The sequence below is a fragment of the Ammodytes marinus genome, assembly GCF_949987685.1.
Source record: "Ammodytes marinus genome assembly, chromosome: 4".
NCBI lineage: Eukaryota > Metazoa > Chordata > Actinopteri > Uranoscopiformes > Ammodytidae > Ammodytes > Ammodytes marinus.
Genome location: NC_137233.1, coordinates 3,167,823 through 3,176,738, shown reverse-complemented (window position 1 = coordinate 3,176,738; position 8,916 = coordinate 3,167,823).

Genomic DNA, 8,916 nt, shown 5'->3' with positions numbered 1-8,916 from the left:
GGGGGGACCAGTTTGTAAACGCTGCCATACTGAGAAATACAGAGAGAGTTTTGTGGAGCTGATAATAGGCTTAATCAACTTTGTGTTAACTCATTTGGCGATGACTTGAATGTAACCAACATTCATTCATATGAAAAAGTTACGCACTGTAGCTTTAAGAACAAATTCTGTGTTCATTTTGCTTTTGTATTTCTTTAAAAAAAAATTGTACTGTTATTCCCTTCGTTTATTGAAGAACAATCAAACTCTAATCAAAATGTTTTTTTTTACCTGCACAGACTCTGGTGAAGAGCACAGTTACACCTGTACAGTGTTCAGCTGCAATATGTTGTGAGCAAATCAAAATAACAACTAAACTGTTCATTTTGTGTTGATTAATTGATTAAATCCTCTGTAAACCTGGTCGAAAATAGTAACAATCAATATATGAAATCAATGTTGGGCGTCTCAATAAGCCTTTACAGAAATCTGATTGAGAATAAATGTTGATAAAAATCACAAAACTTACTCAAAAAGGTTCATTTAGTCTAACTTGGTAAGTTAACTTGTATGTTCATGTAAACAGACTAGTATTCATTTGACATGTTTCGACTACTTCCTGTTCAAGTTCCAACGTTGGATCAGGGAGGCAGTGGAGATCAGGAAACGGGCCCAGGGGACAGTAAACCGGGACGAGGGGGCAGAGCCGGCCGCTTAGTTCGCTTATGCCTCGGGCCGGCTCTGCGAGGGGGCATACATGCTCTCTCACACCTGGGATGCAGTTGACGTGGGGGGAATAAGACACTTGATACGGAGATGGTCTAATAGTCACTTTATTTAATCGTTGAACAAAACAATCATTACTCATTCAGGCCTGGCAGGTTAGCTCTTTTCCCAGACATCCTCTCTATTTTCAGCAAACATTTCACAATCTACAAACTGGCTCTTAACCGCCTACACTGTTCTCCATAGAACAGACGGACAGCAGAGGACCAGCCGTCCTGCCTCTTCTGGCATAGCCCAATCAAATACGTAAGGGTTAATGCCCGACGAGGTGTCCAGGTATCAGGAGTTAATGGACACCGTGGAGGCGAGAACTGTCCGACGCGCAGCGAGAGGGATGAATGTATAGGGAGTTTTGAATGTTCTATACCTGAGAATATAAGGACACCTGAGAACATACACACACACACATACACTCTCTCTTGCTTACACAAACATACACACTAACACGGACATCCACACAAATTCTCTCTCTCTATCACACACACACTCTCTCTCTCACAAACATCACAAACATACACACACACACACATTCACACAGTCAAAAACATACACACACGCACACACACACACACAGCAAAATATTCTAACTATAGAAATCGATCCTATGAATGCACATATACAGTAAATGTGGATTTTAAAATGTAATAGTTTTGGAGAGAGGCTGTTCTTCTCCAATAGAGAGCTGAAGTCTTGAGGTGATTCTGCATGTTATCTGTGTGTGACGACGTGACAGTTTGATTGTTCCTGAGGAGTTGTAACGATGTAACCATAACGATAGCGATTTTTTTAAGTAGATTTTGTTTACGTGACCAATAAAGAATTCTTTTTTGCTGTTTGTTTTTAAGACATTGTGTCCTGATGTGTCCTTAACTAATGTGTCCACAAGCTACTGCCACTTCCTTCTACTGCTGCAATGCTTTGTGTGTGTGTGTGTGTGTGTGTGTGTGTGTGTGTGTGTGTGTGTGTGTGTGTGTGTGTGTGTGTGTGTGTGTGTGTGTGTGTGTGTGTGTGTGTGTGTGTGTGTGTGTGTGTGTGTGTGTGTGTGTGTGTGTGTGTGTGTGTGAGTGAGGTTATGTGGGTCAGTGCTTGTTTTGTACTTATTAAATGTGTTCTCCATTGTAACTTGGTGTGTGTGTGTTTTGTGTGTGTGTGTGTGTGTTTTGTGTGTGTCCCTGGGTGAGTGAGTGACAGTCCGTTTCAATTGATATAACTTTTCCAGGATGTTTACAAGAAGTAAAGAATCTGAGATATTCCAATATTACATTAACCCCAAACGTGACATTGTGTGGACCTTAAACAACAACAGTAAGTCATACTGTTGCGGAATTAAGCCAATAACCTGAATATAGAAAAAAAACTGTTTACTTTATATCCTTCTGTTTTGGTTTAATTAAAAATTGTGGGTAACACTTTACAATATGGTACACAACATCGTTGTACCTACCATATAGATATGCATTAGCTACAAAGTGTTTTTCTGTAGCAACTACTACAAAAGTTTTTTGATAGGTCAGGTATCACCCTGTGGCCGAATGTTGCATTCCTGCCAAGGTGCTTCAATGCAATGACTGGCATGCTTTGCCCCCGCCCCTTCCCCCCGCTGAGGAGGGCAGGTCTGAGCTACTGTGCCCGATGTGGAGGAGCTTTTTGTTTGCCCTTATGCTCCAACAAAACAGAGGATGTGCCACTGGACTGTTGATACCATCATGGGAGGACACTCAACAACGAACAGCAACTGATATATCCCACTGTCATGGGTGTGTGTGTGTGTGTGTTTCCCTTTTCCATAAAAAGACATTATTGATATATAAACAACAGAGCAAAGGTAGGATAGCCCAGTTTCAGTCTGACCAGCTCAGTGTTGGCTTTCCATCTCCGTGGGGTAAGACTGGCCTACTAAGGGAGGGGTCGGCCCATGGACCTTTTATAAAATGCACTCCCCAATCCTTTCCATACTAGGCTACTACACACAAGGGCGAGCAGCTGAGAGACAACGGCTTTTTTTAAACATTTTCGTAGAAATGAAGTTTCTCTTTCTGCTGGCTTTGTCTGGTGTTACATATGGACAGGAAAACGGTAAGAAAAGCTATAAGTCCACTATGTTTTAATAATGTCGTAGGCCTATGTCTCAGTTATGGGGCTGAGGCAGCATGTACGTGTGTGTGTGCAGTGTGTGCAGGGGTGGACTGGCCATCTGGCATACCGGGCATCGTCCCGGTGGGCCGGCAGGCATTTTGGGCCGGGCCGGGTCCATTTATAAAAAAAAAAAAAAAAAAAAAATCTTTTTTTTTTTTTTTTTTTTTTTTTTTTTTATGGACCCTCGGCTGTGTGACTCGGCCCGGCCCGGCCCGGCCAAGTCACACAGCCGAGGGCCGAGGGCCCTTCCCTCTCGGGAGTGCCATGGACATATAATTGTGCGTGCAGGCTGTCAACTTCACCTGAAAGTTAAATAAAACTTTGTCCCAGGGGCACTCATTATGATTGGTTCTAGGCTGGGCCTGGCCCAATCACACACACAGCAGAGGGCCGCCCATTCAGAGGCTGCATTAAATTGTATTATCATGCATTCAACTTCTACTCCGTAATTATGAGCATCTGACGATGGTCAGTTACGTTCAGGGCCGTCGGACTGCGGACAGGCTTGGGGGGCCCAAGGCAGAGGGGGGCTGCACCCAAAAAAAAATATATATATATTTTTTTTTTTTTTTTTTTTTACTGGCTCAATATAGGCCCCTGATCTTTGAAGGCCCAGAAAAATGTTATTTAGGGAAAAAAAAAGATTTCATGGGCCTTTCATTCGTCAGTACATTTATGTTATTTTTTAAATAACATTGTTCGGGGCTACGAAGATCAGGGGCCTATATTGGGCCATTAAAAAATACAAACAAAGGAAAAAAAATCCCGAAGCTGACTGGATTTTTTAAACATGTACATTTCTTCTTTCTGCTTTTTGGTCATCTGTGTCTATACATTATTCCAGCAAATAATAGCCTACTGAATAACTTACATAGGAAACAGTTGATTTATCCTTAGTTTTCTCTTCAAAGTGCACCAGATTGATGAATTTTACTTTAATATTTGAAAAAAAATCTTCCGGGGGAGCATTCCCCGGACCCCTCTAGAACAGTGGTTCTCAACCGGTGGGGCGCGCCCCCCCGGTAGAGTGGGGGGGGGATGAAAAAAAAAATATATCTTAATCTTAATTTTTTTTTTTGTAATTTAAATTTTATTCCTGATATTTAGCCTAGTTCAGAGATGATATGTATTTTTTTTCTTTCTTAACTTTTTTTGATAGGTAGTTGCCAAGTTCATCACACAAACACTCCAATCCACTGATATGAGATCAGTTTGCAATTTTCAAGTACTGAATTAATGGTAGGACTGTGGCCACTAGAACTGGTCTCTGGTCAGCAAAGGTCTTGAAAACAGCATAAGTATGCTTGTGACATGCGTGCCACCCATGCATGTGTATAGGCACGTGTCCCAGCAGATTTTTGAAATCTGAATAAAAAAAATTAAGTTTGTAGTTAGCAAGTGTAACATGTTCTTAGCAAGGGCAGGCTTTCATAAATAAAGGTTTATTTTTTTAGCAAGATATTTGGTCAAAAGCTAGTTGTCATCCGTCCCTCTGTCCAGTTGTTAGGCATCTGGCTGCTAGCAAGTTATGTTGTCTTGCTAATTTTATAGATAGATAGATAGATAGATAGATAGATAGATAGATAGATAGATAGATAGATAGATAGATAGATAGATAGATAGATAGATAGACACTTTATTGATCCCTTGGGAGTGTTCCTTCAGGGAAATTCAAAAATCCAGCAGCAGCTGTAGTACATGCAACAAGACACAAGCAAGTCACTAAAATGCATCAATATACATGGTAAAAAAGTAAAATACAGATTTATATTTATAAATACATTTTAAAAAGAAGCAGCAGCAGCAGATGTTAGCAACAGTTATTCATTTATATCTCTGTTTGACCTTAGTGTGTAGTAATAAATAAATAAATAAATAGATTATGCAAGCTGTTGCGGTTATGTTCCATCAGCCACCCCCCTCCTCCCTCCATGTGTGGAGTTGTGGAGTGTGATGGCACGATGGACAAATGAGTTTTTTAGTCTGTTGGTTCTGCATCTGGGGAGGAGCAGCCTGTCACTGAAGGAGCTTCTCTGGTTGCTGATGACAGTGTGCAGAGGGTGGCCGGTGTCCTCCAGGATGGCCAGAAGTTTCCTCGCGGTTCTCTTCTCTGCCACTGTCACCAGACCATCCAGCTTCATGCCGACCACAGAGCCGGCACGCCTGATGATGCTAATTTTACTATTCATCTGAACTGAAATGAATATTGACTTTTTCCTTTATTATCTTCGCCAGAATGCACCAGAATGCTTAGATTACATGTTAAAAACACAAAAAAATATTCTGGGGGGGATGCCCTCAGACCCCCCTTCAGGGGTTTAGTTTTCTGACAAACATTACAATGGATACTAACATGATTTGGGCATTTGGGATTATAAATCATCTTTGAATTGGTTGTACAGCATATCACATGCTATTCATTCAGGGGTGTGATGGCCACCCCACTCTAGCTCTGTGGCCCACCTTGGCCACCCCCAGTCAAAATGTCCTGGAATCGCCACTGAGACACACACAACTCCGCGTTCAGGCTGCACAGCACATTAATCGCAGGTAGCATTTTGAGCTAAATCTGGCCACTTTCCAAATCCAAGACTCAATAGTTGAAACATTCTCTGAACTGGGTTGTCAGACAGCAGTGTTTCCCATTGATCATAGACTTTGTTTTGTGAAGCTTTTTCATAACAGGTATACCTATTGTAGAATTTATTCTGTGTATGTTCTATTTAGGCTACTATTTTCTTCTCTTCTAAGGAGATTTTAAAAAAAAACATTTCCTCAGTGTCACATAAAAGTGCACCAGAATTTAACGTTAAATTATAAGAAATTTCCGGACCCCAACCCTAAACCCAATGTTCAACTCATAGGTGCGCCACTGGCCTAGCCCTTGTGATAATAACAATAATAGAGTATCTATCTATGCTTTGGGGGGGCCCAGCTTGCAGAAGGTTGAGAACCCCTGCTCTAGAAGGTCCAGGGTCCACGACACAGTCTCCCAAATTCCTGTGAGAAACACTGTGTGTGTGCACGGTTATTAAGAGTCATTAGACCAGGGGTTGTGTTCAAGTACGCGTAATGATTTGGTCATTCATCAATAGAAACATTGTGTTGTTATCTGGCTCAGAGAGTGACCAGTCACTCATACGTTTTGGACTAAAGACAAACATAGCTTTTACATGTTTGTATTGTAAGACCGCCTCTCAGAGAGCCCATCAGGACTTCCTGTATAGGGGCCCAGAATTTGGAGCAACGCCCCTGCCTCCACATATCGTATAAATAATCATGGTGGGCTGCCATGGCCAAAAATGCCAGGGCTGAATTTTTGTCCCAGTCCACCCCTGAGTGTGTGTGTGTGTGTGTGTGTGTGTGTGTGTGTGTGTGCGTGCGTGCGTGCGTGCGCGCGCAGGGTGAGACAGCCTTAGTGTTGCTGTTTAATGGGCAGCCAAATAGGCCAATGTGGTATTATTTGTTTTCAAGTTGATGAGAGCGTTTCGTTTTCACTGCTGATTTAAAGGTAAGGGTGTATAGAACAATGTTTAATGTGGGTGTGGCCGCTGTAGTGTGTGTACACCAACAACATTGGTTTCCATAACGTGTTAATACGCCGAAAAAAAAGTCAGACGCTGGATGTGTGTCCCAGAGATAACTGATAGAGAAACACTCTGTTGAGACTCATACCAGCAGTTGACAAACTAGTGAGTAGTGCTATTTGAAATGGCCATGACCACCTAGTACACCATGAGCGATGCCTTAAATATTTTAATTTAATTTAATATGTTACTGTATTGTGTAATTTTCTGCTTCATCTTTCAGGGACAGTCTTGGTGGTAGAAGAAGGGCATGACATCACTTTAGCCTGTTCCCTTGATGGGAACCTCCAGTTGAGATCCTTTCAGTGGAGGAAAGATCCTCACACAGAGGTTTTCCTCTATGATACAGATCTTCATTATAACAATGTTCGCTCAGGCCAACATGCACAGTTCATAGGTCGCGTGTTTCATTTCCCAGATGAACTGCAGAGCGGTAACGCTTCTATACTCATCAGAGGTGCACAGCCGGCCGACAGTGGAAACTACACCTGTCTTCAGCATGAGAATCCAAAACACCACATCAAACTTGTTGTTCGTGAGTGCCTTCGTTTAGTATATTCAGATATATTTTTCCATCTAGACTTTAGACGTTATTGTCCCCAAGGGGAAATTCTTTTTCACTTCATAGTACAGTTAAGCTAGACGATAGATCTACATTGATCTTCTATATACAGCTGAAATGTGTATCTATGTTAGACAGTAACACATTTATAGTGCTTTATCCGTCCTTAAAGAGGACCTATGTAAATTTGGGTGTGTCAGAGAAGTGAACATTTTCTAAGGTATATTCTCATAACTGAATAAACAAAACTTTCCTCACAGGAAAATGTGATCCCTGGAACACTGTTTGAAGTTAGAAAGCTTCCTGAAAAGTTACTGTTTCACTGTTGTTGTTTACAGCAGCAGGGCCCACAGTTTGGTTTACAAACATATTGTTTATAATATTCATTATTCAATACGTAAGAATTACATAGTAAATATGTTTAGTAAACTAACTGCAGGCTCTGCAAATGTAAACTAATTCCCCTCCCTTGAAACCACACAGTGCACCTTTAATAATGCTTTTGTTTATACTATGTGTGCAGATGCCTCTCCAAAGCCAAACATCGAGATACTTGATCAAACAAAGTACCGGGCTCAGCTGCAGTGTGTTGTTAGAGGAGCTTCTCCTAAACCTGAAGTCCAGTGGCAGGACAGTGAAGGAAACATCATTCCTGCTGAAGAACCACAAGTCACAGAGAGAGGAGGCAGCTACAACGTTACTGTCCAGACAACCGTAACCAAGACAGACCGCTACCGCTGTGTATCCACACAGGAGGGAATCCCCTATCACACTGATGCTCAGACCTTTGTCTTTAACAATGGTGAGATTTCAAATATTTAGGATCGTTCAAAAGGTGCAGTCAGTGATTCTGGAGAACGCTTGTTGTCAAATATTTTTTTCTTGTCAAAATCGGTGACTATCTGCTCACAATTCGCTATCTGTCTGTACTATTTACAGAGCTTGGGCTGTGTTTTAACACTGCATTTTTTTTCAGCAAACACACACAGTAGGCTACAGACAGGTAGCGGATCGTGAGGAGATAGTCACTGATTTTGTCAACAAGTGTTCTCCAGAATCACTGAATTCCACATGTATCTGTACATATAAACGTACTGAATGTGCTTTTTATGATATCAATTTGCATTTAGAGTAACATAAACTTTTTATTTTCAGGTCTGGCAGACTTCTCCAGAGAAGTTGCCATTGAATGCTTTTTTGCAATGACTGCTTGTGTCACCTCAGCTTGTCTTATAGCTCTGTTTGTTCTCGTAAAGACAGGGCGCATCACCATACGCTTTGTTGAAGGTACAGTTGTATATCTATTTAACTTTCAGTATCACCATTTTCATAATGTGCAGACATAAACAGATCAAACACACTGTCTCTTTATGTCAGATAATTAATTTTCCTTTTAATTCCTAATTTGGCTTTAAGTCAATTTGCGAGTCAACTGCATGTCATTTATTCTTTTCTTTTCTTCAGGTGCAGAGGATCCTCCTATTGAACGACTTATGTTCCAACAAGTTGAGTTACAGCAGTAACAAGGGGTTACTGCACGGCCACACCAGGCACAGGCACAGGCACAAGGGCCCAAGGGTTTAGGGTGCCCTAAGCCAGAGATACTGATAGTAACTTTTCATGTCGCATTGTCAAAGAGCTCAGTCACTTTTCGTTTGTTTTTATTAGCCTATATAATGCTGGATTAATTAGGTTATTACTGTGACAAGGTAATGCACATGTGTATATTTGTTTATAGCCTACTGGTTTAAACTGTATGGGATATTGAATGAGGTTTAGAGTATTTTTGATAAACGTGGTGATACGCACAGTATCTTATATTTAATCTAAAAAAATAAGTAAACATTTTATTACTTACTTGTTTGT